Source organism: Meleagris gallopavo, chromosome 1 (assembly GCF_000146605.3).
Source record: "Meleagris gallopavo isolate NT-WF06-2002-E0010 breed Aviagen turkey brand Nicholas breeding stock chromosome 1, Turkey_5.1, whole genome shotgun sequence".
In the NCBI taxonomy this organism is placed as follows: domain Eukaryota; kingdom Metazoa; phylum Chordata; class Aves; order Galliformes; family Phasianidae; genus Meleagris; species Meleagris gallopavo.
The window spans coordinates 24,555,525-24,564,343 of NC_015011.2; positions in this window are offsets into that span (position 1 = coordinate 24,555,525).

Genomic DNA, 8,819 nt, shown 5'->3' on the forward strand with positions numbered 1-8,819 from the left:
TATAGATCTCTGAGAAGTTAAAAAAACAAAGTGGAAACTCAGGGTTAACAGCAAGTAAGGGAAGACCTTTATGCCTTTCTGAAAGTCTCACATTTTCTTTGCATGCACAGAAGTTCTGATGTTGATAAGTGTAGCATGCTTGCATGGCAATAAAATGATAAAAAATCTTAATGCTGTTTTACACATCCCAGACCCAACACTAACAAGGAATTCCAGTTGAGAGAAGAGGTACCATCAAATACCACTGAGAACACTGAGACCAAGGATAAGGTAGCAGGAAAGGGTTAGCTTGATATTTTAGAACAGTAGTGGATAAAAGAATTCAGAAGCTGATTCATTTAGTAGTCTTTATATGTGACACAAAACTTGGATCCAGATTAATCTCTCTCTCGATCAAGAAGAAGCTATACTTTCCAGGAAGGTGGATCAACTTTAAGAAGTATCAGGAGTAGTAAAAGAGATCACAGAATCATGGAACTGATGTCTTATTTTCTCCTCAGTACTGATAAGCAATATAAACTAAGCAACCTTAGATTAGCAAACATCTGTTCTGGAGATTTTGGAAGAAAATCCAGAGGAATGCTCAATGCCTTTGTAACCCAAAAAATGATGATTTCTGATTTTCAAGCTGTGGGCAAGGGCACAGTTCTTACTCTCAATGATATCACTCTGATGCCCTTTTCTGAACATTGTTCCAGTATCATAGTAAAACTCTCCTTAGATACTGACTAGCAGCACCTTTTTAGGGAAAATCGATTTTCTTTAGGAATGGCTTTTATCAAATATTAGTTTTGGTGGAAAATTTAATGTCCTTTCTTCTTCAAGCAATCAATCAATGTAAACAAATTTTGTGGTATTTATAAGTATTAAAAGGTCATCATAAAATTAACTTCGTCAATTTAACCTTTCGACTGGTCTGATCAGATTTCAAGTTTGGTTGGTAGGGGTAAGTTTGGTTAATATCGTATAGTCAGGGTTCTTCAAAGTGTTTAATAAGTTTCTAAAATTAACTTGCCATGCAATGATTGGATTAATAGACTGAGTAGCCAATAGATGTAAAAAAGAATTCGGAAACTAGGGAGCGTTCCTGGTTTGGATGTAGCAGTTTGGAGTAACAAAATAATGATTTTTTCACTCAGTACTACCTAAATGTTATCAACTAATGAAAGCTGCTTACATTTGTAGGTAACTTCATTGCTAAAGGACTGGAAATGAGTATATACACCACTGATGTAGAGAAATAGGTCTCTTTTCATAGTGTATATTGTAATAAGAGTTAAATAACTGCACTACCAGAAAATGCATGAAAAGTTTTATCAGTGCATATCAAGGTGCAGGACTTTGTTCTGAGAATCTATAACTTTGTCAAGGACCAGGGAATTAGGGAGCTTGATCAGCTGAATTGCCAGCACGGCACTGCAGTTAAAAGAATTATTAATTAATTAATTAAATATGTATAAATTTATATTAATAAATCAAATAGGACCAGGGTTACTGTTTTCCCTGTGTGTTAAGTGTTGATCAGATCATTACAAGATGCTGTGTCAAAACAGTTTAGAATACTCATCCTACTACTTCTGTAGGACTTACTATAAAAAATAATACCATTTCAGTGACCTAGGATGCCAGGAAGGCTGGGAGATAAGCTTCTCTCAAGCTGACCCATAAATTATTACATTTCTGTCTGAAATAGTTCTTTTGAAGCTGCTGGGGCTTAATCTTAATACTCTTAGAAAGTTTCTATAGGCAACATCTTGTATTTAGAAACACAACAAGTCTGGTTAACATATTTATAGGAGGGAAAGTCTTTTCAGGCTTTTTTACAACATTCTAAAATTGGCAAACATCTGTTATACTTAAAAGCCTTGTGCTACTTACATTATAAATCCCGTGTAGAGAGAGTCTCATTTACCCAGTATCTGCTTCACTGACATCTTTCCTGCTCCTCTTCTGAAGTTCTCTGTTGGTTGCATTGGCTGCCCACATTTCACATAACAATTCAAACACTTCCTAAAGCTGATTTTTTTTGGTGTTGTTATTTCTTATTAGTGAATAGCTACATAATTTGATAAATTTTAGTACACTGTCTGAAAGAGAGAACAGAATGGCAGTAGTTTACTACTCTTGCACAAGTAGAACATCTAAAAGCATGAAGATGAGGTGTATATCCAAGAAAATCATTTCCAGATGGAAGTATATATCTCAGCACAGTTGCCTGTATTTTCAATGAATCCACATAGATTTATTCATGGTAGTCATTTGAAATATATTCCTTTTTAATTTTGTGAACTATAGTTATTATTTTTTAATGCAATACATTTAGTACTGATATTCAATCTTTTTGTTATTATATTTTGGTATTTATTTCGGTATTTATATTATAAGAAAGAGTATATAAAGAAGAAGAAAGGTGGAAATGAGGTGAAGAGAATCAGAAATAAGAGGGAAAATGGAAATGGGAAGGAGAGCAGAACACATTTTGGAAGATCTGGAAAGAGGAGGAGTAGAACAGAATGTAGGGGTAAGTGGAAATAAATAGATCTGTGTAGGATTCTCAGACTCACTCATTATTTTGTAGACTTATAATATCTCTTCTTTTCTTCTTCTTTTCAAACTTCACAGACTTCATCTTTTTAACCTTACAGTGTGTAAAGTCCACAGTCACCATTCTTCCTCCCATATACCTCATCATTTTTGTCATTTTTTTAGACCTTTTTATTTTCACTATGTCTATTCTTGCACACACCTCTTCACATCTGAGCACAGCTGTTGACCTACTTCTGTGTGATAATTCCTGTAACATGGAAATCACTGATGTCTCTGCTACTGAAAGAGTAAGTTCAGCGGGTCCATCACCTTCATCAGCTGAAGGAAGCGTTAATGCTGGATCACTTTGGCTCAAAATTAGAACTACAGGTTACAATTCTCCAAGGACTAGAAACTGTCTGCTGTTAGGATGGTTCAGTCTATAGAGTATTGTGATTGTTTGTATGAAAGAGGCGAAGGACTGTTAAAGACAGGTATGAGAAGCAAAATAGTCATGCTTTAATCACAGGATCTCTTGATTCCTTCCCATGTATTTTCAGTGCAGAGTTTTGAGCAGCAGTGCTCGTATGTCCAGGACATTTCCAGGCATGACAATCATCGTCTCAGCAACTCTTCAAAGAATTCTTGGCACAGCTTTGCCCTATGCCAACTACTCTTTCTCAAGAAGGTTTCTAATTTATAAGGTTCTGGGACGATTCATAATTGGCACTTTGCTAATAGTGGTGCTCATGTAGAGGGTAAACTATTTGCAGACATAAATACAAGATTTTCCATTACTTCTGGGATTAGTGAACACTGCCATTTCCCAAGCACGTAAATTTTAGGGATTAACAGTCTGCAATTGGAGTTAACAAAAGTTTTGCAATGCTATAGTAGAAAATCATAGTGCAAAAGCTGTTGGCCTTATGTTGAGGGTGTGCAGGCTTTTCTAGTGTTAACAGCATGAGATGTTATTTCTTGTCACCTGCAAAACAAAAAATGAGTCAGCTTCTACGGCTTGCAAAATAGACCAGCATTTTATGAAGCATTTGCCTAAGGTTAACAGGAATCCCTGCTTGGTGTTGACTTCAGTGGAAAGGAAATCACAATGGGAGTTATGAGTCCAATATAAATTTTTACTTGACAGTTCTACAAGTCTTGAACTGACAAATGGCAGCCAAGCAAGAAGTAGTCAGGTTCTTCTGCTTGGGCCACAAGGGAAAAAGTGCTTTGGAGCAGTAATGGTAGTCTCTATGACAAGGACTATAGTAACTGAATTTTTAAGACTCTTAACTGTTGAGATATTAAGTATTATTCACTGCATAAGTAATTATGTAACAGATGACATTAATGATTCTTATGCAAGTGTTTGTTACACCTGTAATTCAGATTTAATGAATAACCAGTGGTCTTTGTTATGAAGAGAAGGAAACCACACTTCATTTGTGAGATTAATCTTATTTAAAGCAAAAAATTCTCTCCCTGAATAGCTGGTGGTATTCAGCCTAAATTAGCATCTGCTGAACTGAGGAGTTGAGCTTCCTCTGACATTTATTAGAACAAATGCATAAAGGCTGTGCTGTGGCAATACCATTTAATTGTCAGGGCAATTAGTTGCCACTTTGGATATCAGAATTGCCGCTGAGTTACAGAAAAGAAGAAAAGAGGTTGGTTGTTACGAAGACCCAGCAGAAACAGCTTCATTTTTAACTGGAAATTGTGTCTGAATTTTATGTTGCTCATAAAAGTGAGAATCTGGTGGCATAGACTGGACCCAGGCATAGCAGAGGAAAAAGTAATCACTTTAACAGTGGTTGGTCTTCTTTTCATGACTTCAAACCAACCTTGACTTTTATAAAAAATATGTAAATCACTCAATGCTAGGGGCAAAGTCCCTGTAGTGTTTATGGTTCCCTTAGAAAAATAAGGGGTATTTATTTTCTTTTCATCTGTATTAATATATTAAAAATAAAAACCCTTGCATTCTCATGCATTATTCTGTGACCCTTAGCTCATTTGTTCTGCAGGTTGTGTAGATCTCCTTAAGCAAATCAGATGTGCAAGCTGACTAACAGTTAAACTTATCTCTTACTGTAGGAGCCTTCTTACTTTGAAAAATACACATATGGTTATGCTCTTTCAATATACAAGTAAGCTCATCATTTTGTAAGAGAAGAAGGTTCTTCAGTTGCATTCATGTATTATTCTTGTTCCTGTCTAATGGTTTCTAAAGATCTTTGTAATCAAACTTATATGCCATATAGAGTTACCATAGTAGAACCAGAGAAATTCCATCATGGAAATGATTGTCTGTTTAGGTCAAGACTCTGATCACAAGTGCAACGTCTGGAAGCCTGTACTCTGGCAGCTTGTACAATGGCTGGCCTTCGGATTAATATAGGAATGCAGGGCTACAAGTCCCTTAATCTTCATAAAGAATGACAACCATCTCTAAATGGCTGGAGTCTCAGTGTTGTGTGCTCCTCCGTCCTCCCCTCCCCACTAAAGCGAGATTTGTTAATTTCAAATTCAACCAGATGAAATTCTACAGCCTGACTTTTTGTGTGTTTGTAAATTCTTCATCTGGACAAATCCAAGATTGAAAACTGAGATTTGGTTAAGTGTGTCTCTGCTTTATAGAGGGGAATTTTAAATGAAACTCTAGGAAGAAAACTGTGAGGTTTTATTTTGGATATGCTGAGGACCTCTGGGCTATATTGTGATTCAAATGCCTGTCTCCTTTCAGAGTAGAGCCAGACAGGGGTAAGTTCATTTAGAGCTATATTAAAACTGAATTAACTTCTGTACATTATTTTCTGAGCAAAGATCTTTGAACATTGGAGGCCAGCACTTTTTGGCTGTTTCAGGATGTTAAAAATGCCCACTACAGACAAAATTCTTACAATATGTAGATCAATTAATTTAATATTACTTTATTTTCTTGGTGTGAGGAACAAAGACAAAGATGAACTCCAGATAATCTCTGCAGGTAGTTGAAATCAAACTGAAACATGATTGAAATAGTGTCAAGATGTAAAGATTTGTCTGTGACCTGCAGTCCAGAAAAACAGCAGAGGCTGATGATGGTCAGATTCGAGAGATAGCACACTTTTGGCTAATTTTGAAGATCTGGAGCTGAACAGACCATTTTCTCGGTACTCTGATGTGCTGACATGCATAGCCCATAATATGAGTTATTTCTCTGAGAGAAATAATTCTCCTTTTTGCTCCTTTTTGCTATTGCCAGTCCTGGTACTTCTAAACTCTTGTTGATCTCTGGGATGCTGTGATCTTGATTAAACAGACTTTCCATATAGACAGTGCTATTATTATCTACCTGTATAATTTTTTTTCCAATGGTAAACTTACATAAAAAACAATCTTTAATAATCCTCCTGGATAATAAGTTTTACCATTGGAAGTACCATAGTTATACTTTTCAGGAGTTCTTATCAGTCATAATATTAATGTTGCATGTTAGAAATATGCAGTCATCAATGATCAATTACAAATCTTCTAGTGTCCACATTATTTTGAAGAAGAGCACTTAGCTGTACTCGAGTATTTCCTGAAATGCATTTTTCCAGAAATGAAGAATTTAACCATTGTCAGTAAATAAATTGTGTCTGATATTTTGCTTTATATCTCCACTAGTTAGGAGGAAATTTAAAAAATATTTATGTATGCCTATAAAATGCAGATACAAGATAAACAACTACCAACTCATCATAGATAAATGAATACAAGGATTCTCTTCCACAAATTCATTCTTCTGCTGTTAAAAACTGTAGTCTAGAAAGACAGCTTTGGTCTCCATGGCACTTTCCACCTGTAAATAGTCACATTTATCCCTTCTCAGGAGACAGCTACTTGAATGCAATAATTTGGATCTGTGGGATTGCTTAAATTTCAGAGAGCTGAGAACCATACCAAATTAGTAATGGAGAAAAGTGTAACAGACAGAAATCGCTCTGGTGCTCTTCAAAGGAGAATATCTGTTGTGAATTACAGCAGCTTTTTATAGTATTCATAAAACCAAAAGGAAGAAAAAGATGCTGTTATTCTCCAGCCATGAATGTTTTCAAAGCAATGCAACGAGCAGTAGTTGTCAAGAAGGCAAAAAAAAGCCCTCCACAATAACCCCCTACACCTTTGGCATTCCACATCCACTTATTTCATCCTGGTCTGCATATTTATTTTGAGTTTAATTTGGTACATGTAGTGTACATTTGCCAAGGGATTTTTTTTTGTTGTTCTTTTTTTTTTCTATTTAAATCTTCAGTTCCAAAGCTATGTATTAATCCTATTACTGCTAATTGAGTGAAGTCTGCAGTCTTTTTGAGTTAGGTGAAGTTCAAGTTGTAATTGGTATCAAAGAAAGGCACAATGCAAGAACTGAATATTAATATTTAACTCTTGCCATTTTACTATTTCCACTTGAAAATCACAGCAGTGGTTAAAAGACCTTTTTATGAGTTCATGAGGGTAGTGAATTGGAGACTATGGGATGAGATTTTTCATTCATGCAGCAAGATTAACAAAAATTGCTTTGTAAGAAGTGTAAATGAAATATTATACCGGTGCCCAGTAGTACTGGTTATAGCTACAGGTCTCTCAGTATTCCCATTATGAAATTTTGCCTGTAGGTTAAGTAGCTGCACTGTAGAATTTTGCTTGAGGCTAATACAGCATACAAGATCCTAACCCAGGAGCTATTTTGTTTCATATCTCCTATTTAGACCTTTGCAGATAACTGGAAATTGTGCCAGTTTTGGATAACATTTTGGATTTGAGTACTTTCTAAGTGACCGTAATTCCAAAGCAGAACTTCTCATAAGGTATGCATACAATGATGGATTAATTGCTTATGACTGAAAATAAGGACAAAGACCACCCAGGACAAAGACCACCCCTTTGATTTCAGATCCCTAAAAAGATCACTAGTTTGACTAAAAACTGTTCAAAGACACAAATTATATATTTTTTCAGAGATTATAGAAATTAAAAGAAAAATGGCCATTGACTTGGCAGCTTTGGAAATAATTTTCTCCTTGATTAAGAGAACATTTAGAAAATCAGTTAACTAAGATTTTCTGTAAGTTTTATTTTCTCCATTATCGTGACTGTTTTTTATATTGTCTCTTGCTTTTATCATATCCATTGTGCATATTTGCTATTGTAATTTTTGGTTTGCTGTAATCAATGATTTGAAATCAAACTGGACAGAAAACACTGTGGAAAAATAATTCCAGCAGTATGGTTGCAGCAGCTATATTCTCAGAACTTCATCTTCCTGAAATATCATTAACACCAGCAAAAGACACAGTGCCTAAGAGAAAGGAAAACGATAAGAAGCAATGCTGGAATTCACAGTAAACAAGCATGAGATCAAAACATAGGAAGGGAGCAAAAAGGAGAGATGAAAAATTAGGCAGAGAAGAAAAATTGAAAACACCAGAGCAAAAAAGACACAGCTGGAAATACTGTATCTCCATCATCCACTTCATATTAGATGGGATAAAATGTGATAATTGTTGCTTATTTTTTCTGCTGAAATTGTTGTCCATCACATGAACACTGCAGATAGTCCAAGTAAATCATTTGTCCAAAATACATAACCATCAATGGCAGCAAAGCTGATTACAGAGTGAGATATTTGACTAAATGCTTGCTCTGTGCAATGTGATTTTGGAGCAAAGTACAGATAATGTACATCTTTTCTTAAAAAATTATCACTTATATGCCAATTTGCCATTAATATTTTATGACATCTTACTGCAGACTTTGTTGCATTGGAAAACCTTGCAAAGAGCAAAACTCAGATCCATTCAGATCTGATCTCCTGAACAGATCTCAAAGGCTTTCTAAAGCAAATCAGTTATTTTCCTGTGTTTTTGATTTTGTTGTTCATTGGTTTGCTACTTTTTTTTTTTTTTTGAGAAAATAATCTGAAACTAAGACTAAATTGGAACCACGTGATATATATAAGATTACATATTTCATTAGTGCTTTTACATACTACGGCAACATCTCTAAAGAACAGACTTCCCATTTTGTTCATATCTAAACTACAAAAAATTGAACAGTGTCCTTTTTTTTCCTTAAAATAAAAAGTTGAAAGAGGCTGATTGCAGTTACAGGCCAAAAGATTTGAATAATTTAAAATAGGTTGTGTTATGTCTTTAGGCAACATATGATCTCATATACATAAAGAATGGAAAATTTGAACTTAACAACAATTTCCAATGGACTTAGAGAGAGTTTAGTCTCAACTTTGCCCCCGCACTCCATCA